This window comes from Chrysoperla carnea, chromosome 3 (assembly GCF_905475395.1).
Source record: "Chrysoperla carnea chromosome 3, inChrCarn1.1, whole genome shotgun sequence".
In the NCBI taxonomy this organism is placed as follows: Eukaryota; Metazoa; Arthropoda; class Insecta; order Neuroptera; family Chrysopidae; genus Chrysoperla; species Chrysoperla carnea.
This window is the reverse complement of record NC_058339.1, coordinates 71,985,291-72,009,056: the sequence shown is the minus strand read 5'-3', so window position 1 is coordinate 72,009,056 and position 23,766 is coordinate 71,985,291. Positions and strand designations below refer to the sequence as shown.

Sequence of the window (23,766 nt, the reverse complement as noted above, 5' to 3'; positions counted from 1 at the left end):
ACAAAAAAATTAGTTTACAAAAAAGGTAGGTAATTTATTTATCTCCAATAAAGGTTACTCCATTTTTGGTCATAAGTGCACGGTTATGGAGATATATCCTTAAACGGTTTTCCTAAAATGGAGGCACTTCCCCCGCCTATTTTTGTAAGAATTTCGTGCATTTACATTAAGTACGTGTTACTGAACCTATTTAAATAAAAAAATAACTCGTGTAATTTAATGCAGAAAAATTATTTCTGTAGTCTGAGGTATAGATAAAATGTTATTATTATTGTGGGTCTCTTATGGTCATATCCAATACAATCTTGTTTATTAATGGTGTTGTTATTAGAACTATATAATTATATCAACAAGTTTCTATCTCTATTATTATTCATTTTATAAATAGAAAATATGCAATTCTATGTAGATTTAATGTGGGATGTTGAATATAAAACATAATTATTATGCATCCATTATTGTTGATTGATCCATAATTGTTTTATACTTCAATATAATTATTAATTGTTTCAATAAATTTTAGTAGATACAGATTATTAATCCAAAATTTGAACGCATAAACTCATGAAAAAGTTCTCTCATATATAGGCCGTTTAAAGTAACTGAAAATAAGCGAATTTATGAATTCAAAGGGAAAAAAAAAACTAAAAAAGAAGGAAGGTTTTGGCATCTAGTTTAAGACCCCCCTAACGCTTAATCTCAGAAGTGCTAGGGTTGCGTTAATTAACGCTATGTCTACATAAAAAAAAACAATTTTTGGCCCATATCTCAGAAACCATCAACTTTATGAAAAACAATTTCCAACAAAAATTGTCGGAAATTTTTTTCTCTAAAAAAAATGTAGAGTATACAATTTCGATATCTTTAGCTTTTAGAAAATTAAGAAAAATGGCCAAATATATTTGTATAATAATTAACAATATCTTGAAACTAATTGATTTTATAAACAAAAATTACAAACGAAAGTTTTTTTTCTAAAAAAAATGTAGAGTAAACAATTCCGATAATTAGCACATAAGTATATATATTTGGCCGTTTTTCCCGATTTTTAGGAAATAGAAGATATCAAAATTTTTGAATCTATATTTTTTTTTGGGAAAAAAATTATCGACAATTATTTTTGGAAACTATTTTTCATAAAGTTGGTGGTCTCCGAGTTATCGGCCAAAAATCGTTTTTTTATGTATGCATATAACGTTATATAACGCAACCCTAGCACTTTTAGGACTGCTCGTTAGTAGGGTTTTAAATTAGATACCGAAACCTTCCTTTTTTTTAGTTTTTTTTTTTCGTGAAAACATTATTTTCAGCGGACTAATAGATAAAATGATTTATTTGATCAAGACTAAAAATAAATAACTTAGTCAATTGCGTGTCGTTTGCAAAAATGTAAATTTTTATGTCCTCGTCTTCAATACAAAAAAATCTTCCGAATCAATAGCAGCCCTTATTCGATTATCTATTTTGAATGTCTAAATTTCCTTTCAAGTCTCCGAATATTTACTTTCCAACTTCTTTATTTTCAAGCTTACTATTTTACTCTTTTTCCTTTGACTTTCTTATGGTATCAATATTTTTTGTTCTTTTTTTTTATGTTTAGTAGAAAATATATTCCAATAAATTCCCCACCATTTTGCCCCAAGTTTAAGAGTTTCAAATGTATTCGACGCCGTCTACCCTGTGACATTAAAATGTTTAGTTCAACTAGAAAATGGCATCAAAAAGGCTTGAGTATTCGCCTTTCTCCTTATCTAAAACAAACAAAAATCCTTCTAAAATTCGAAATAGAGGCATATTTTTTATTATACAGCCAAAACAATAGACAAAAAATGGCGTTGTAGTCACCTCGACCTTATCGATCTTCCCAGTGCCACAGTTTCTTCTATGGTACGCAAATCACAGAATATTCTACTAGGGTTTCCACCAACTTTTTAAGAAAATATAAAAAGACTAAAGAGAAAAGGGAAAATATTTCTTAGAATAAAAAAAAAACACGTGAAAATATATAATTTACTAAGTTCATTGTTGAAATACCTTGTATTAAAAACAAAGAAATTGATGTCAAATAAAATGGTGACTTTCTGGCCACCTTTACAAATTTCGAAAAAATTCCTATTTGCCCCCTTCATATTATCCGATAGGTTTGGTATAAAATTATAATCAATAGACTAATTACTAGCCCGTCTATCCATTTCGTGGTGGCGGATAGACAGGCGGACAGCTGGAAATGAACATCCACAACAACATTTTGTCCGTATCATCAATATTTCTAAGCTTTACAAACTTGTATAAACATTATTAATTTTAAAACGGTTATATCGGCTTTTGGTTTACTAATCAAATAAATATTTTAAAATTCTAAAGTAAATATAACGTATAAAAATTGATTCAAACCAACGGCAGATTGAGTGGCAGCTCGTATTAAATAATTTCTCCTAAAGGTAAAAGTTTATTTACTTTTATATAAAACTGATATTTCTATAATTGAAAAACTGCAGATATTTACAATATGATTACTAGCAAATAAGCAATATAACAGTCATGTGACAGTTTATATACGTTATGTATTAAGAGAAATAGATGGAAAAGTTCCACATTAAACTAAAATGTGAATGTAAAACTTTTAATTAAGATATACCTAATGAAAATTTCCTAGCCACACATAAAGAGCGCTCCAAAACGAGGGTAGTTCATAACCTCTTTAATATCGCATTTTTCGAATTCAAAAATGTTAACACTTAATTATTTCGAAAACTTTCTATTGTATTTTAATTTCGATCGTACTTTCAAGTAGATTTGCATAATTTTTGGGTCAAATGCCCCAGAAACATGATTTACAATAAAGTGCGAGACATAAAACTCAATCTGAATTTTTTTGAGGGAAACAACCCTTAGAAAAACTCGAAGAGATCGGGAAAAAATGTTACCTCTTGAACAAAATACATTTTCTAGGACGAAAATCGAGACTAATTTAATGCCTGATCAATTATTTTTAAGCTAAAACCTTATGGAAAATGACTCAGCAGTAATAATTATCTAAAATTTAGCATGTTATAGTTAACGAAGCATATTATTAAGTGAAACAGAAATTTGGATACCTTACCGATGAATTAAGAGGGTAATTAATTAATTAAAAATACATTAAATAGCATAGCCTGTTATGAGAATTATTCTCTAAATTGATCGGTAAGAAGGTATTCAATTTTTTTTTATATAATAATATGTTTCGTTAACTATAGCATGCTGAAATTTTTGATCAGATCATTATCTACTAATTTATTTTTTTCTATTACTGTCGAAGGGTGGTCCTTAAAGGGTATGTCAATTAACAAAGTTTGGAAATCGATATTCTTTTTTATCCTGTATCAAACAAAATTCCATTGCAGTAGATGTATTAAACATATATTATTCATAGCTTCAAAATATCTAGACTTCGTGCTTTTGCTCTAAGATGAGCTCTGGAAAAACTTTATATCCATTTTATAAACCTTTGCACTTCACTTCATGTGTATTATGAAGTGTGTATGTGGCTCATATGATTTTATCATCATATGAGCCAAATCTTGCAACAAGTGATCTGTCTACAATTTATATCTGGCATTTTTTTGGTTCTTAATTTTTTCGCTTACCTCTATAACTATCACTTAGGCTATAGAGCCCATTGTGATTCATTTATCAGTTCCTCAATTTCAGAGGCTGAGTGCACCTCCTGCATGAGTATACCATGTACCACACCAGCCCATCACAACTATTAATTAAATTAATTTTGTTGCGACGACGAAAATCGAACCCGTAACCCTAAGCATACCGCAGACGGAATTGGTTATGCTCTAACCAACTGAGCTAATAGAGCGACATGTAAAAAACTTAAGATTCGTTAAAATTGAAGGCTTTAAAAATATTAAGAATTGACACACTTAAACTCTTCTTTCTAGTAACGTAAAAATAATAATTTTGTGACACACGTTAAAATATAAATACTAAAAAAAATATTGCTAGACATTTCCTATTTAATAAAGTAGAAAATATACAAGATCATAAATGAATATAAAATATGTCATTTTAAAATCAGTATCTACAAATATTTTAGTAATACAAATGATAAAATATTACAAAATACATAATTTAATAATCTAGGAAAATAAAATTCAATTTTGAAAAAATTATTAGATTATAGATAAAAAATTTCCTCTGCAGTATAGTGAATGGTTTATGACTGTTTTATGTACGTACATACCCATACAAATTATTACATAAATAATAGACCGCAAGCTCACGCCTAAAAAACCTACTCTTTATGTCTTGTTGGATAATTTCTTACTTATCCCTATAAAGAAAACTTCGATAGTGAGAAGACCCGATAAATATTTGACTGAGCCCAATCAGCGTTCAATAAAACGAATCCCCATTAGACGTTATTCAGAAATGTGCAATTTTCAAGTATTGGTTAACAGTTAGAATAACAAAAAAAAATGATAGGCAGTCATGAGAAGTGCTGACCGAAGTAAAGACTTAAAACATTGAAATAACTGTATTTTTTTTTATTTCACATTAATTATACTATGAATAATTGATATTTCATAATTTGAAAAGTGAAATAATTATCATACTAGCTAGCCCCGGCCATGTTTGCTATGGTTTTATAATAGAGCTGCTTAATAAAAATAAAATTTAATAAAAAGGCAACATCACACAATGTTCTCATGCGCTTTCCCATCCAAGGATTGACTGTGCCCCGAGTTGTACAAACTTCAGTGATCTGTCGTGAACTAGGGTTTTCAATGTGGAATGCATGTCGTTTTCGAGGTGGAAATCTAAACCATGGTGACCACCAAACTAGAATTTTTATCTCCTTACTAAAACACATTTATAGAAAATCTTTCCACACGGCTAAAGAAGTATTCAATTTAAAAACAGTTCTTTATCAATTTGAAGCTTAAAGCAATTTGAACATGAAAAATTTAAATATCATTAAAGAAAACGCCTTGCCACAAAGATTTCTTGCGTATTATATTGCCAATTGGGGAGCCTGCGGTCTATAATGATATCTACGTAATATACAAGTTAGTTTTATAACAGTGGTTTTCAAACTATTTTATTATACTTCTGTGTGTAATATAGCGTAGAAGGGTAAGAATATACCTAATACTGTAAATGTGAAACGGAAATGTATGAGATATTTATATTGCAATAAATTTTCACTATAAACTAAACACACAAAAGGCAAAGTATAATAAACTGGACCTTTTTAATTAAGGATATTCAATTTTTACCTAATAACAATCGAAAATTTTTGAAACAAGGTGCTCTTTACATTCGTTTTACATTACCCCACGCTTTGAATTTTACATTACAATACATCTTATTATCTTTGACTTGAGGAATGAGAACCCTAGACATAACACCAGGCCCTCCTTAACAACACTATTAAAATTTCACGATAATATTATTAAAGTATACTAAAGATAAGATTATTCCCGCTGATTCTGGTTAGGATAGTGGCATAAAATTATTATATTATTGTATTGTCATTGGATCTTGATACGTAAGCAAGTTTTCAAGTTAATTAATTAATAATTAATTAGAGTAAAGTAAATAAACTTAGAAGTAACTGTAAATTGATTTCTTCATTCGTCTTACCTTGTTAATTATAAGTAAAGCTAGTACAAGCGTGTTAAAATACAAGTAATACAACCGAAAATATCAATCTGATACTTTTAAATCATAAACCCTTCTACTTTTGAAGAAAAACACAAGTGTCGCTATATTTTTTTTTTAAATATGCTTGTAATGTATTATCAAACATTGATTGAGCTTTATAATTATTTAAACAAGTGAAAATGAACAATTGACAGCGTTAATTGTTGAAATACACTTACACAGACAGTTAAAAAAGAATCTTTCCTCTCACTTCCTCAGTGAATATAGTAATAAACAAACAAACACACACATAATATATGTAACGTATAAATTTAAAATATTTGAATTATCTGCCTAAATACTATATAATGTTTTTAACCTAATTTCCACCCTCACATTTTCAAACGTAGGTTGTTTATTTTTTTATAACAAACATTTTTTATGTTACTATACTTTTGTTATATCTCTAACGGTTAACAAGATAAGTCTTACGAACCCAAGACCGTGAACGACCTATGTCGCTCATTTTGATCAACTCGACCTCACTTTTAACGTCCGTAGCACGCTATAAATTTTGTATTTCAGCTTAATATTTCTATTTGTTTTTAAATTATCGTGCTTAGCGGTAGAAAGGTAGACAACCTGAAATGGATTGAATAAACACCCATACCAAAATTTTGTTCGTAGCATCAATATTTAAAAGCGTTACAAACATGGGGCTAAGCTTAGTATACCTTGATATATTTCATATATACATGGTATAAAAAGTAAAGGAGTAACGGTTTAGAATAAACAAGTTAATTACATTCATTTCCAGGAAAACCATAATCAATATTCAATTAGTTTTTGATGAAAAATGTGGTTTCATTAATAACAGCTTCCAGGTATTAATTATCTTTTTTATACCATGCATATATGTAATATGCAAGGTATATTAAGTTTAGTCCTTAGTTTGTAACGCTTAAAAATATTGATGCTACGAATAAAATTTTGGTATAGGTGTTCATAAAATCACCTAATTAGTCCATTTCCGGTTGTCCGTCCCTCCGTCCGTCCACAATAACTAAAAAACGAAAAAAGATATCAAGCTAAAATTTTCACAGCGTACTGAGGACGTAAAAAGTGAGGTCGAGTTCGTAAATGAGCAACATAGGTCAATTGGGTCTTGATCTTGGATCTTGTAAACCGTTAGAGATAGAACAAAAGTTTAAATGTAAAAAATGTTTCTTATCAAAAAATAAAAAACTTTTGTTTGAAACATCTTTTCGTAAGCATCACTGTTTACCCGTGAGGGCGCAAATTAGGCGTGAATTGTATAGTATGTATTATATGGGTATATCAGTTATGTATGTGTGACATGTATGTATTTGTAATGTGACAGAGTAATCAACACTGACAGAGTAATTAACTCAGTCAATTATTTGTTTTCACTTGTTTTATTTAAATTCGGGCATTTTAATGATTCTATACACTTCAGATATAAAGAAAATTTTAATTTTTATCGATTATTGGATAACGTATATATTTGATACGACTTTGAAACGGTTCAGGAAACCTTTCAAAAACCAATACGTTTTTTATGTTGTTCCACAGTCGATGAAAAATAATATACAGACGCCTACGAATGATGCGTTGTTGCAATAGTTATGCCAAGATAACGAGACAAAAAAGTTAATATTGCATTAGTTCATCGAGGTGTCGTTAGAATTTTGATGGCCGGGGTCATCCAGAATCAATGTATGTGCTATAACAACGTATTGAATTACAAAAATCGATGATACATGTTATTACAAAAATCGATGTACCAAAATGCAAATTGTTTCATAGCTAACACCAGCAGACAAAAAAATCACGAATGGGTTGCTCAAATGCCTTTGATACTCAAGTTAGTAGAAAACCCGCATAGAACGAGCACTTTAGAGGTAGGTACTAATATTTTTTTTATTAAAAAGTGGTTCTCGCTTTGTGTATGATTTTCTAGGTATAATTATTTGCTCGCGACAAGTAAATTTTGCAAATGAAATAAGCTTGTCGGACGCGGAGTTTGTTTTCCCTGCATGAATTTAAAAAAAAAAATATTCATAAAAACTTTTGTAAATATTTAAATGGTGATTCATCTGCAGAACGGTAATAAAAACCATGGTTTTTAAAATACCTACAAACATCTAACAAATGAAAAACAACACTAAAAATGTGTATTAATAAACAGATTAACAAACTATGTACCCAAACAACAAACATAGAAAAACAACGAGCACGTTTTATTCTGGTATTATATGGAAGAGAGAAAGACTATGAATTGATTAGATGGTTAACATAATACTGTTGTATATACAGTGTATCCCCGATAGAGGTATATTAGTAAATTTTCTTATTTTGCATTTAAAGAAAAAAAGTCATTCTTTATAAAAAATTTTGCTTATTCTGAAAAGTATGTTGGCAAAAACTTCTGAATAATGTACAGGGTAGCCAAGTTGACAAAAGGTTATTAAGAAAAGTTGCTCGAATTAACAATTATGACTCAAGATTCAAATTCATGACTGAATTTCAAGAAGATTTCATACTTTGACAATTCCATTCTTAATGAATGTTTTTTTTATCCAAGAAAATAAATTTTCTTTTTAATTTTCTAACCTAGTCCACAAAAAAAATACACTCTGGAATAGTACATGTTATTTGATTTATTATTATTTTCTTTTGTAATTACAACTTATGATCAAATAAAAACGATCCTATAATTAAAATACACGGATCTTTTTGATATTTTGTATAGAGTAATAATTGTGAATTGCGAGCAAATTTTCTGAATAACATTTTGCCAACTTATAAAAAGCAAGGGTGGTTTACCAAAAAGAAAAATATTGATTTAAATTTTTTGGCTACTCTGTACATTATTTAGAAGTTTTAAATATGCCTACATACTTTTCAGAATAAGCAAAATTTTTTATAAAGAATGACTTTTATTCTTAAAATGCAAAATAAGAAAACTTACAAGTATAGTTACCTCTATCCGGGGACACACTATATTCATTTCATAAAAATAAAAATGTAAGCACTTCAAAATAAAGCTTTAACTCGACACTATCTTCATGTACCTAAGATACATGTGTTGGTATGGATGAACCATAAGCATCATAAGATGAATTCCTACACTAAAATTAACACAGGATGTAGAAAAATTAGAACCAAAAATATTTTGTACCAATTGTTAACATTTTTCCATGGTTATTTTCGTAACAATTGTAACGAAGAATTACCTTTCACTGTGTCGAAGTCTTACATAGTCTCGATAGTCAGGGCTCACTAAAAGGCAAGAGTGTTCCAATTAATGAGATTGTGTGGCAAAATCCATTAAAAAAAATAAAGCATTGCAAAACAGCATTGAAAAAAAGTATATATTTAAGCGAGACTGTACACACAGTCGAAAAGTTTTCCGATAACTTGACAATTTCCATTATCTCTACTATTTATCAAACATATCTACAATTAATAAATCTACTAATCTGTAATTAAGGAAAGAAACTACAATTAAGGAGCAATCTGAATCAAAAAGTAAATTGAACCGAAAAATCACTGATTTTATTACTATTATCATCACTACAGTACATTCATTTTATTCCTCAAATGAACTTATGTTGATTTTGAATTTTTCCAAGGATAAAGGTTAATTTCTACCTCGAAATATTAACATTTATACCTATAACTATTTTTTATTTAATTATTGGGTTAACTTTCCCGAAAAGTTGTTCGTACGATCTTGGCCGTCATATATACAATTTTCATCAAATCCTTATGAAAATATCGTAGATGACCTAATTAATATTTTATCCTCGTTCAGTTCATGTTCAAATATTGCGTTTTTCTTGATTCTAGAATTTGTATTCTCATAAAAACAATAGCTCATAAAATTATAATAATTTTAAAATAAACTTATTTATGGAAACAATTAAAACATCGGTAACATAATTATTTATTTTAATACCTCGAATTCATGTTACCCGTTACTTTAGAGGTCCTAAATTTTATGAACAATAAAAAAATTTTAATTTAACTATGATATTTTAGTCTATAGTCATATTTTCGGACATAAATTTGAAAATTATAATAAAAAAATTATATTATTTCGAGCGTGTCAGGTCTTTATAATCAATACCGACTCTAGATAGCTTCGACAATGCCGCTGCAATACGACAATTCAGGTGAAAAAGTTTAGACTAAGCCAACTAAGTTAGGTTAGGTTAGGTTATATTGGCTGTCCACAAAGCCCATTGTTTTACCATATATGTGCTTAACCACCTTTCCACTGATAATTTCATTTATCAGCTCCTCAATTATTTTCAGAGACTGAGTGCACCTCCTTCATGCATATAGCATGCACTACACCAGCCCATCACAACTATTAATTAAATTAATTTTTGGTGTGACGCTACCCTAGGCATACCGCGAACGGAATTGGTTACGCCTTAACCAACTGAGCTACAAGGGTTGACTAAGACAACTAGGTGACCTTTATGGTTTTCTCATGCATACCGTTGTCAGAACTGGACCAAAATAAAATGGGACCACACGGAAAGCACCAGCTTTCAAATAGATAAAGAATCATCAATATCGGTTCACCCAGTTAAAAGTTCTAAGGTAACACACATAAAAAAATTGAAAAAAATACAGTAGAATTAATAACTTCCTCCTTTTTTGTTTGAAGTCGGTTAAAAAGAGTATCATCTCTTATGGCTGTTTGACTAAAAAAGTGTCCACAAAATAGGATTAAATAAAGTGACTATAATGGCGCTTGAGTATCAAAAGGGTGTTTGATTTGAACTTCTCTATCCTTCTCTTATAATTTTGTTTAGTCATCTATCCTACTCTTATTAGGTACTTTGAGCTTATCTTTTACAATGTACACTTTTGCTACAGCAGCGCCATCCTTATTTAATGCTTTACGATGGTCACTTTTTATATGCAGAGATGACTCTCCTCTTACTCTACACTCCATAATCCTACATTCATACATACAACATATAATAATCATAGTAGTTACTCCATTTTTATATGTTCTATTTATGATGCATTTCACTTGTTTACACGTTTTTTTGTATTTATTTTATTCTGCTTTAGTTTATTTATTTGTTTTCTTTTTGTTTTTATTTGCTTGTGTTCAAGTCCATTATTATGTATATATTTAACACATGTATATACCACGAACATCATAAATTGAGGTTGGACTGTTGTATAATAATGAAGTACCTTATGACAATGGTAGACTGGTAGTGATCCTAGTATCAATTTTCTTTAAAAGAAAAAAGATTTGGGGATGTAAGTACGAAAAAAAAAATAGAATTCTTCTATATCACACTCGAGAAAACTGGCATTTGGCATCACTTTTCCATCATGAAGTATTAATTTTTGTATGTATAAAAACGAATATTATTTTTTCAGTAGAAATCACTCATTTCCTCTTAAAAACAATTTAAAACAATTATAAAAATGTAACTTGAATCACTATGGTTCTACCGTATCATAAAATACCTATACCAAAGAGAGACGTAAATGACACAGTTATACCATGTATTTATGAAATATATCAAGGTATATTGATTTTGGTCTCAAGTTTCCTACGCTTAAAAATATTGATGCAACGAACAAAATTTTGGTATAGGTGTTTATAAAATCTCCTATTTAGTAGATTTTCGATTGCCTGCCCGTCCGTCCGACACGATAACTGAAAAAAAAAGAGAGATATCAAGGTGAAATTTAATATAGAGTGCTGAAATTTAAAAAGTGAAGCCGAGTTAGTAAACGAGCAACATAGTTCAAGGATTAGTTCCGTAGGATTCATCTTGTAAATTGTTAGAGATAGAACAAAAGTTTAAATACAGAAAATGTTCCTTATAAAAAAAATAAACAACTTTTGTTTGAAATATTTTTTCGAAGGCATCACTGTTAACCTTTGAGGGTGCAAATTAGCTTAGAAACATTATATAGTATGTACATACAGATACCTATTGTTTATATTTTTAATTTATACGTTACATGTATTATGTATGTATTTGTTTGTTTATCTTTCTTTACTTACATGTAAAAAAAATGCGTAATCAGCACTGTCTATACATGGTATTTCAACAACTAACTCAGTCAATTGTTTATTTTCACTTGTTCCTTATTGTGTAAAGGTATTGTTTCTTATCATACAGAAGAGATTTATTGGTAAGAAACTATGTTTTGTATAAATTTCAATTTATTGGTTTAGAATAAATACGGTTAAGAATTGGACCCGTGCCAATAATACACTTGGATAGGTAATAGAATTCATAGTAGGAATGATGACTTCACATTCTCAAGGATTCTCAAATTAGATTCTTTAAATGGCGACAGAAAAAGTAGTTTTTGACTTAACTTTGTTTAAAGTTTCTGGGTAACTTTATGTATCGGTAAACGTCTTAAATTAAAGCTTACATCTATTGTTTTCACTATTTATAATTTTTTCACATCATCGTTAAAACAGTTTTTCACAGTCAGTTTTTCGATTTTCAAATATTTGGCTCTTTGTTTTCTGCTGTAGATAAGTATGAAAATCATTTCATTACGAATTATGAAACATAATCCGTACAACATGGCAGGCAGTTTCCAAGACAAGCTTTTCCATTAAATTTTCTGGGCGATTTAAGATTTTTTATTTAAATTTGATACCTGTCGGTAAAGTTTTGTTCTCATAACTAATATATTTTAATTTTTGGAAACCGTTTTCTTTCTTTGATAAAACGAATTCATAATCTTATCGGGTGAAAGAACATTCGCAGGGTATATGTATCGAATACATCGAATACTAACAAAAACAAGTGAAAACAACAGCTGACTGAGTTAGTTGTTGAAATACCATATATAGACAGTATTGATTACGCAATGCTTTGTTTTTTTACGTCATGTAAGAAAAGAAAGATAGCTACTCTTACACACAAAGTTATAAAACTATCTTTCCTTTCACTTCCTCTGTAGATATAGTAATAAACAAACAAACACATACATAATACATGCATAAATTTAAAATATATATAATAGGGTAGGTACCTGTATATATAATGTTCCTAACTTAATTTGCGACCTCGTGGGTAAACAGTGTTGTTTACGAAAAAATGTTTCAAACAAAAAATGTTGATTTTTTTTTATTAGGTACTTTTTTTTTCATTTAAACTTTTGTTCAATCTCTAACGGTTTCATTCTCAAACTCAGTCTAACTTTCAGCTTGATATCTTTTTGCATTTTTGAGTTATCGTGCCGACCAACCAGGCAGAAAAACGAAAATGGACTAATTAGGTGATTTCATAGTCTTCCCCAAATTTTGTTAACATCAATATTTTTAAGCGTTAATTATTTTTAAGTGAAACTTGTGACTTATCTTAGTATACCTTGATATATTAAATATATACATGGTATAAAAAGTCTATATAAGAAATAAAAAGATAGTTTATATTCCATGTTTTTTTATCCTGTAAAATCAATAAAACATATATATATATTAAGTACTATGAATATCAAACGTAAAAACACAAAAAAAAAAACAAAAATACAAGTGAAAACAAACAACTGACTGAGTTAATTGTTGAAATACCATGCATAACAGTGTTGATGATTCTATCACATTACACACACATGCATAACTGATATTCCCATAATTACATACTATACAATTTACGCCTAATTTACGGAAAAATGTTTCAAACATTTTTTACATTTAAACTTTTGTTCTATCTCTAACGGTTTACAAGATGGGTCTTACGGACCCAATTGACCTATGTTGCTCATTTACGAACTCGACCTCACATTTCAGCTTGGTATCTTTTTTCTTTTTTGACAGACAGACGACAGATAGACAACCGGAAATGGACTAGTTAGGTGATTTTATGAACACCTATACCAAAATTTTTTTGGTTAGCATCAATATTTTTAAGCGTTACAAACTTGGGACTAAACTTAGTATACCTTGCATATTACATATATGCATGGTATAAAAACAAACTGAACATTTCAAATAAAAAAATAAATAAAATACGATATACGATAAACCTTTTAAAATGAAATGATATTTTTTTTTTTTTTTTGGTGCAATTCGATTTTTGCAAATCCGATTATAATCGAATATATTTTACATTATTTAATTTAAAATAAAGTAAATACCTATATTTGATATGTATTGAAATTTTTTTATATTTTGATTTTTTAACAAATTGTCATTTTAAATTTTTGATAATATTTTATATGTTGTTGATTTTGCTGGTGAAAATCAACAAAATACGAGCAGTTTAGGAACAAAGCACGGAAGTAAAAATTAAGAGCCTTTGTTTTACTTATTGTATGAAATACGACGAATTTTAGATTTACATTTCGCCTTTTCTTTCACGTTTAATTTATGACCAAACACCTTTATTTAATTTATTAGATAAAATTTATACCAAATCAAACTCTAGAACATAATTTATTTATCTTCATTATTTGAACATAATAAATCAGTATTTAAAATAGTATAAATAATTTATTTATCAGATGTATATTTACAAGACATTTATGTAAAATTGAATGAAGGAAGAAGAATATTGCCTAAAATATACGGCTGCTGTTTTAAATTGAAAAGTTTTAAACATCAATAAATTAGTTAAACAGAAATAAACAGTAGATATCATTTCAACTTAGTGGTTATTGGTGCTAATGGTTTCTACAACATTATATATCCATCTATACGAGAATACGAGACCATAAAAAAAAAGTAGATTTTAAAACTGTAGAAGACAGGTTGCAAGAAATGAAATCCATCTAAAATGTTTTAATGTTTCGAATTGAGAGTTTTATTTTGTGTTTTAGCTTTAGTCTTTCTTCGCGGATCTTTTGCCGTCCCGTATGTATATTAATGCCGTTAAAGTCAGTCTGAATATTTTTGGAGGTATAAATGTTTTAGCCGAATTTAAAAATCGTTCATCTTCGAAATTACAGCTCAAGTAAAAATAATTTTTAAGTTATACAAAATGCAAACAAAAGCCATGCAAATCTTTTTATCAGTAATAAATTATTTTTCATAAAAAAGTATTTCGAATGGTGCCAACAAAACTGGACACACGGTATAAATTATTAAAAAATTTACTATTTTATCTCAGAAACTTTTTATTTTTATTTTAACTCGTTTAACTAAAGTATTAAAATGAACTTATTAAAATAATCTTATAAAAGATCCATCTACTTAGGTATAAAAAAACATAAATAAATAAACTTAAATTAAATATGAAATAATACAATTTAAAAAATTTCTAAAATATTTTCTCAAAATTTAGTTTAAAATATATTAAAGTTAAAAGCACTACTCTAAACTTCTATATTAGGTAACATAGAAAGCACAAATTAAAACAACTTAAAATGTAAAAGATAGATAACATTATTATGTTATGTAAAATAGGTCAACGGAACAAAGATAGAATAACATTAGTAAGGATCACCGTAATAGCTCGTCACATGTTATTAAAAAATATACTGACTAGATATACTTCTGACATCATATTAGGGTAGTTTCACTATTACAGTAAAGTTGATAAAAAGTAGCTCATACATACATGCACTATATGTGACGACAGTCAGGTTACTGTACAAAATACTTAGACGTAGTGTTTATAAAATTCAATATACACAAACCATTGCAAAGTTTCATTTCTTAATTCTTTGTTTTAATAAATGTTAGTTTTTTAAAGCATTCCTTAATTATAAATGTCTCGCTTCACACAATATTACGGGTTTACGGCCAAACTACCTTGAAACGATACAGGAGAAGGAGACGAATAATATTACTCATGAAACATATATGACCGGTTCGAAGGCGGTTTCCTACAAATCAGTTTTAACAATCAATTAGGGTTACTCAAAAAAAATATCAAAAGCTATACCATTATTGGTCGAAAAAAAACGAGATTATTCCTTAAGGATTTGTTTAAGATATTGTTAAAATTTTGCCAATATTTTTTTATTATCAGGATTCTGAAGAGTTTTATTGTAGCAATTAACCAGGAGAAATAGTTCCGATATGCGTAACAGGTATCAAAATTTAGTTACGAAATTATATCATAAATTGTATAAGTAATTTTTTTTTCGGCAAGCCTCGAATACGAATGCAATAAATTGATACCTAATTATTTCATTTTGCGTTTAAGGAATAAGTTTTTTCATAAAACAAATAATAAAAACGATTATACTTATTTGTATAATATTGTTTGTCTGCCCAGCATGCACTGTTTTCATATAGAGGCAGAAGTGTATCAAATCGGTACATTTTTTGATGGCATGTGACGGGCTATAAAAACAAAATTAAATAACACACACCTTACTTACAACGACCGTGTTTTAACTTTGTAGTATTGCAGGCATCATTAATTCTTATTTTCGACTAAAAAAGATTTTTTTTTAATTACATTTCATCTGTTGAATTTTACTTGTGTAATAAATTACCTATTAGCTTACAAAAGTAGATTACAGGTCAATTAGGGAACTACGGGTACTTTTCCGTACCAGAAAATTTCCGGTAACCAAATAAAAGCAATTTTGGTGTGAGTCAAACTTATTACACTAAATTCATTCAATTTTGAAGGAAAACTCTTTTCAAGTTGCTTTTTAGTCCATCAATAATGCCACTGTGTTAGGGACAAGTACCATCAAAATTTAAAGATTTTTCTGACATAAATTTGACCTGTTTAAAACCAAAGAAATCAAAAACTTTTCAAATTTTCACTTTTCACTGTAATCATTAAATCTAAACTGAGTAATCAACGGAAAAAGATGTTTCAAAAAAAATTCTAATCAAAGTAAGATCACAATGTAAGATCTCCGCTTTCAAAAAAGCTACATTAAATCTTCATCTCATTAATGATATAGAAACCCCAAAAATTACCCAGTTTATGAATCGACCATGGAGCCACTCTCACATTACCATAAGAGTAATTTCGTACCTTTTTAAGTTTTATAGCTAAGGACATATAGAGCAGGAAATAAATTTGTACACATTACACAGAATATAACATCGGTGGGTACCGGTTACTCAGTTTACTCGTAAGAAAGCAAGAGAGGTATGTTCTGAGGTGAGACTCCCTCAGCGTAAATACAGAGTATCATAACAATTATTTTTTTAAATTAATATATTAATCTGGAAAAAATTGAATAATGTAATATAAATTTAATTCTTGTTATAAACTGAAAAGCAATGGTGTTTTCCATTATTAAAATCACTTACAAAAAAAAAATTTCTTTTTACTTTTTCAATTCAAAGTAACACTTGAAGAAATTCAGAGATGAATGAATAAACAAAAAAAATTATCCCCAAAAACATTATTCTCATTCCCCAAAACCTTTTCATAGGAATGTGTATTGAAAATTAAAATTCCTCTTATAATCCTTTTAATAACCGTAAACTATTTTAGATTCTAAACAAATAGACACTTCGGAGCATACCTTTCTTGTTAAAAGCCATAAGGAGTAAACCAATGTCAAAGTCTGTCCAGGTTTGTGATATAATATATTTTTCAGTGATATTGTTATTGTTTGTTCTCAGATTATAGTCTGTACTTCTTCCAAACTTTCGGCTTGAGAAAACCAAATTTCCTTTACAATTTCATAAAATATAAAAATCTAAACTAAAATTCTTAAATGAAGAAGTTTAGCAAATAAATATTAAACTGTTATACAGTATGGGTAATCAAACGGTTCAAAAGCTCAACAAAACATTTAAAATCGAAGCCTAACTACAATTTAAGATATAGGCTGGATTAAAATTCCTAACATTTACTAATTACATGGCAAAAAACTACTAATAGGTAGTTATTCTAACTTATTATGTTTCTAGATAATTAAACGAACTTTTATTGCAAAGCCAAAATACAAGCTCAAAATGTACACTGCTATAATTCGATTTTCTAGCTGCAGCATAATGCCTAAAACGGTAACTAATAGCTTTTTATGGATGGTGCATTAAGGCAAATGGTACAAGGATTAACTAAATATTTTGGAAGCTTACCTTGAAAATAGCTTTGTTGTTTCATCCGAGGCCACTGTTTTTTACACCATAAACAAACAATTTGATATATATCGCGGTTGAAAATGTAAATGTAATCATATAAAGTCAAAACGCGTCTTGATATTCACAATTGTGCGTAAAACCTGACAAAAGAAAAAAAGAATCAAAATAAAAAATTAATTCTCTAATATTTCTTAGAGAAACAAAAAAAAAAATTTCTCTAATAAGTCATTTTAACATGTGAGTATAGGTATTACAAGTTTACACAATTTAAAAAAAAGGATAGATTTTGCTTTGCCGAGAAAACATTCACGATGGCGAAGGCTCTATCGATACTCAGTACTTATTAAATTTATTCATAGAGCAAATTTCTTCACATTTAACTTTTCTTACGATCCAATAAAAAGTTAATTCCATGATTCTAAGATTCTTGATTCATCAGACCTTGTAATTTATCGTAAATTTAGAGCCTTTTATCTTAATTTAAACGGGATTTTTCCCTTTCAAAATGAAATATATCAAAATGCAGCTATTCGGAGCAAATTCAGCAGTTTTGAGGCCAGTTTAGTCAAACAATGAAATTGAATTTATGAATTACTATTTTGAGGCAAAAGTAAACAATGGCGTACATAACATGAGGAAAGGTTAGTGTAAACGTTTTAATGTGCTTGTTAAATTTTTTACTAAATATTTTGAATGTGTTTTGGAGGATACTTAAAGAACCATATTAGAAACTACAGTAGTATTTTACTTCATGCCGCATTTATATGGAAAAAAGGAATATATTTAAGTGATTGTCATATCAACCTTAGAAATTTTGTACACAAGTATTAATTTATAAAGTTTTTATCTACTCTACGCCCGTGAGAAAAGAAGTACTTTTCTCACTCAGAATGCGTGGAAAAAATAGTTCATTAACGCCATTGTGTGATAATGATTTAATATCTGCACTAGGGCGGCAATGAATTCAGTTACTCTAGTAACTATTTTAATTTTCTATTTTTCTCAATAAGTCATGACAAATTTTAAATAATAACAAGTGAAAACAAACAATTGACTGAGTTAATTGTTGAAATACCATGTATAGACAGTGTTAATAACGCAATCGTTTATTTTTTTACGTCATGTAAATAGAGAAAGATAATCACTCTTAGATAGCCACACATTCATAACTGATATTCCCATATAATATACTATAAAATTTGCACCTAATTTGCGCCCTCGTGGGGAAACAATGATGCTTACAAAAAAATGTTTCAAACAAAAGTTGTTTATTTTTTTTTACAAGGAACATTTTACACATTTAAACTTTTGTTCTATCTCTAACGGTTTACAAGATGGGTCCTACGGACCCAAGACCCAATTAACCGATGTTGCTCATTTACGAACCCGACCTCAATTTTTACTTCCTTAGCACGCTATAAAAATTTCAGCTTGATATATCTTTTCGTTTTATGCGATATCGTGCTTACGGACAGACAGACGGACAGACAACCGGAAATGGACTAATAAGATGATTTCATGATCACCTATACCAAAATTTTGTTGATAGCATCAATATTTTTAAACGTTACAAACTTGGGACTAAACTTAATATAACTTGATATATTTCATATATACATAGTATAATTATCGTTTCACATTTTAGAGTCGTAGATAAAGTTTTGTACGATATACGTGTTATTAACGTGTTATTAACATATTATTAACGTACTTCTGCGATTTTCCAACTAGTGCTACGCTCTCGTTGTGCAAATTTCGCAGGTGTACATTAATAATGCTGTTATCTCAAATAGTATCGTAAATAACTATTATTTAAATAATTTGGGTATATAATCAATAAAAATTAATTATCAACTTGAGATAAAAGGTATAAGTTTTTCGTGTTCCTTCATTTTATTTTATAAGAAGCCCTTGTAAAATCATATTTTTAACAACATGAAAAAGCACTAAATTTTCATATGACAAACACTTTATATTATAATGATAAATGTTGGCTGTACTAAAGCTTATTCTATTCACATATACATATAATATAGTATTTGATTTATAATTTTAATAACTTCCTAAGTATCCGAAAGTATTTTCTAGAATATTCTCTGTCCACAAATCAACCGTATCTTAAAAGAAAAATTATGCAGGATACGCGTTAGCTAAGCAAATTTCCTCAAATATTGAAAAGATAACAGATTTTTTTTTTTAAATCGAATAATGCATTTTTTCTTAAAACTGATAAAAAAATACAAAAATACTGGAAAAATTCAAAATTTTGTAGCTTGCGAACAAAATTTATGATGAATTTTTCAATTTTTCAAAAAATGATGTAGGGAATGATAATCAAAATAATAAAAACTACATATAGTATTATCTTTTTTGGAATCTGTTGCCCTTAGGCCTACATATTTCCCAAAGCATCTTTGCCTATATATCTGCAGGCCATAAATTTTAAAAGTAAAAGCAAGACCTCAAATTCAAATTAATGTTCTTCAAACTTTAAGCAATAGCAAATGGTTTGAATCGGCCATATATTTTAAATTTTTGGTCACAAAATCTTTTTCAAATGTTTTTTCTATATTTCATTTTTAACCCCCGAATTAAAAAAAACGGGTAATAATTGTAAGTTTGACCGCTATATGTGTGTGTCTGTGTGTTTGTCTGTCTGTGGCATGGTAGCGTCTAAACGGATGAACTAATTTTAGTTTTTTTGGTTTCATTTGAAAGGTAATTTAACGGAGAGTGTTCTTAGTTATGTTTCAAGTGCGAGGTTAGAGCTCCGTTCTCGAAAAACTTATTTTAACAGTATTGTTATATATTAGTAGGGCTTCTTAATATGCATCTATTTATTTAACTCCGGGTGAAACTTAATTTGAGACGGTTATTGTAGTTCTATTTTAAGAAAAAGGTTGCCACATTGCAAAATGCTTTTGCTAATATTTACTATCAGTTTTTCAACGAGTTTTTGCTCTCTCATAGCATATTAATGCTAGTAGATGAATATTGTGATGAATATGTTTTTGGTTTATATTAAATCATTCACCCATTTCAGATTATTACCTTCAAATTTAGTTAATATATTATTATATGTGTGTTTATAAAGCCTTTTATATTGAAATAGTGCCTGGTATGGCAATATAATATAAATGTTATAACCAAAAACCCAAAACCACATAAGTTTTCAAACTAATTATATTTACACAACCATGATAATTTAAGTAAATTTCATTCAATGAAGATGTTTTTGTGGTGTGATTTTATTAATTAATAAAAAATTATTTTACACAAAATGTTTCTAAGTAGCAAGAGTGCTTCAAGGAACATTTTGAAATATTCTCTTCATCAATATAATAAAGATTCGGTTTTCTAATTATACAGAAGAATAAATAATAAGTAATTTATTTAAGAGGAAGCGAGAAAACCAGGGCATAACATTTCATACATTGTATTAAATCAAGGAAGGTGAAAAATAAGCTGCACCTTAGAATGAAAAGTATGAAGCTGAAATTTTTCATAAACTTTATACATTTTTTATTTAAAAACTCAAAGTTACATATATTTTTACATTTACTTCCATTTTTTTTGTGTAGTTTGTATAAGTCAAAGCCCCTCATACATGATAATTTTAAGAGCTTTTGCTATCTCAACACATTATACTACTAAATATATGAAGGTGCGACTATAAACTTCAATGGGAAATTCATATTACGTATTTTCATTTGAACAAATAGAAAGAAAAGAAAAAGAAAATTTATTTAAACTCCAAACTTAACATTACTTACACTATTTTATTTCCTTTCCCCTAATTTATGAAATGGCAAAGCAAAAAATATAATTTTTTTTTTAATTTATTTATTTTCAGTCCTTAGGCAAGACCTAGTCATCCGCCTACTTCAATTTTCACTTCTTAGGTGTCGCAAATTATATTGGAAAAAGGGCGGACATATTACATATCACGAGCAGATTTTTACTTTCACCCTCTCATGCTCCACCCCAGTATCAGTCATTTTATCCGCCATTGCCGAAAAAGGTTCCCCACACACCCCCTTTACATAATGACAACAAGATTGGAAGACTTACGGATCACGAGCAGAACACGTCTCTATCTCTTAGTCCATATGGAAACTTATGGACTTATGGAGCTAATTCGCACTGATGACGACCAGATTTAATTTGAAATGCATGTTTATGTCACCAAACTTGATTTAATTATTGAAGGCTGACGTAAAATTGCATATATATAAAATTAACGAATAACGATTGTCGCAGTTGTTTGATATACCTAAAAATTGTACAATAAACTTTCTTCTATCAGATATTATTATTAAAAATGATATTCATTGTAAATAATAAAAACTGATAACTGATATAAAAATATACAATTACATATTGAATAATTAATAATGTTTGATAAGTTTTACCTTATGTATGTTACCATTACAACATACGTACAATACCTATAGGTTTAAATAAATATATTTTTATCGATTTTATTACAAATATGAAAATGAGTTTAATGAGTTTATATATTATATTATTATTATACGAGTATAGTAATAATACAACAGGTCATCATACTTAATTCTGTAACAATCTCTAACATTTAGTATGGACAAGGGAAAAAAAACATTTTTTATATTTAAGCTTTTGTTCTATCTCTAACGGTTAACAAGGCCCAATTGACCTATGTTGCTCTTTTACGAACTCGACCTCACTTTTCGTCCTGAGTGCGCTTTTTACGTCTTGAGTGCCCTATAAAAATTTCAGCTTGGTATCTTTTTTCGTTTTTGAGTTATCGTGTTCACAGATAAACGGACAGACGGACGGATAACCGAAAATGGATTAATTAGATGATTCTATGTACGATACACTACTTTAAGAATATAATTGTGTTGATGCATATATAATTGTACGGATATCATTTATGGCTTACATTAAAAATTTAATATTATTGTCTAACAAATTTATTTACATTAAAAAAATAATATTTGTGCAATTTGGTATCTTATTTTTAATTTTTTTGCAACAAATTTAATTAATTGTTATTTTTAATTATTTTAATTTGACATTTAGTATAACATTTACATGTAAGGAATTAAAAATTAGTCATAACAGCCTCCTTTAACGCCAAAATTATGCACTGGAAGCGCTTGTGTCGATTTATTGCCCTTCCATGGCTACGCACGCAACAAATACCAAAATTTTGTTGGTAGCATCAATATTTTTAAGCGTTACAAACTTGGGACTAAACTTAATATACTATGCATAATTCATATATACATACATGGTATAATTACCAGTAAAATATTTTCTTACTGTTAAAAGTAGCATTTGGCCTGCCACTTCAAAGTGCCGAGAAGTAGGAAGATAGTGAAATTAATCTAATTATATCAACGAATCTTAAAACTGTACGACATTTTTTATGTCGTACATTTTTACATAGTTTTATTTATACATCCTGTTTTCTCATAATTAAAAATGTAAATAAACATTCTTTAAATAATTTTTTTTTAAAAGCTTCTCAGAACAGTCGCTTACATGAATATGAAACAAAGAATAAAAAAATCTCTTTCTGTACATGTTTACTTTTTTCTGAAGAATTTATATTGATGTCGAGAGTTGGAAGAAACTACACGAGATCTCCCAACCAAATCTGGAAACGAGGTAACACTAATTAGCCCGTCTTTAAAATTAAAAATATTTCCGTTTCGAATTTCATTTAAATCCGTTCGGTAGTAACAAACCATGTGTTGGAAAGGGCTAATACTCAAGGTGGTCTCAAATGGTCTTTTTTTAAATACTAATACGTGTAATTTAATTTTTTTTTTTACGTACGAAGGTAGACTTAAAGTCACTAAGTATTGCAAAATAGACATTTTTTGTAAAAAATATAACCAACACCAACAAAAAATGCACAAAAAGTAAAAAGTAAATAGTCCAGTTAATAAATAATTTCATTTTGAGCAATTACGCTTTGAAGTCACCCTAACCATATGCTTGGATACAAATCGATTCATCAGCATCGACTTCAAAGCGAAATTCCCCACAAATAAATTATTGATTGAAGTATTTACCTTAAAATTATTTTTTCCTTT

At 28.5% G+C, this 23,766-nt stretch overlaps 1 protein-coding gene across 2 annotated transcripts in view; it reads right to left on the bottom strand.

Annotated features, from left to right (window-relative positions):
• Positions 1-17,802, bottom strand: part of LOC123295059 (serine-rich adhesin for platelets) — a 282,764-nt gene extending 264,962 nt beyond the window's left edge. The window contains exon 1 of one of the 2 annotated variants that reach the window (XM_044876268.1): positions 17,678-17,802. The gene's annotated coding sequence lies outside the window, so the exon portion shown is untranslated. The remainder of the gene's footprint in view (positions 1-17,677) is intronic. The other variant, XM_044876269.1, reaches the window with a different exon arrangement.
• Positions 17,803-23,766: the final 5,964 nt, after the last annotated feature.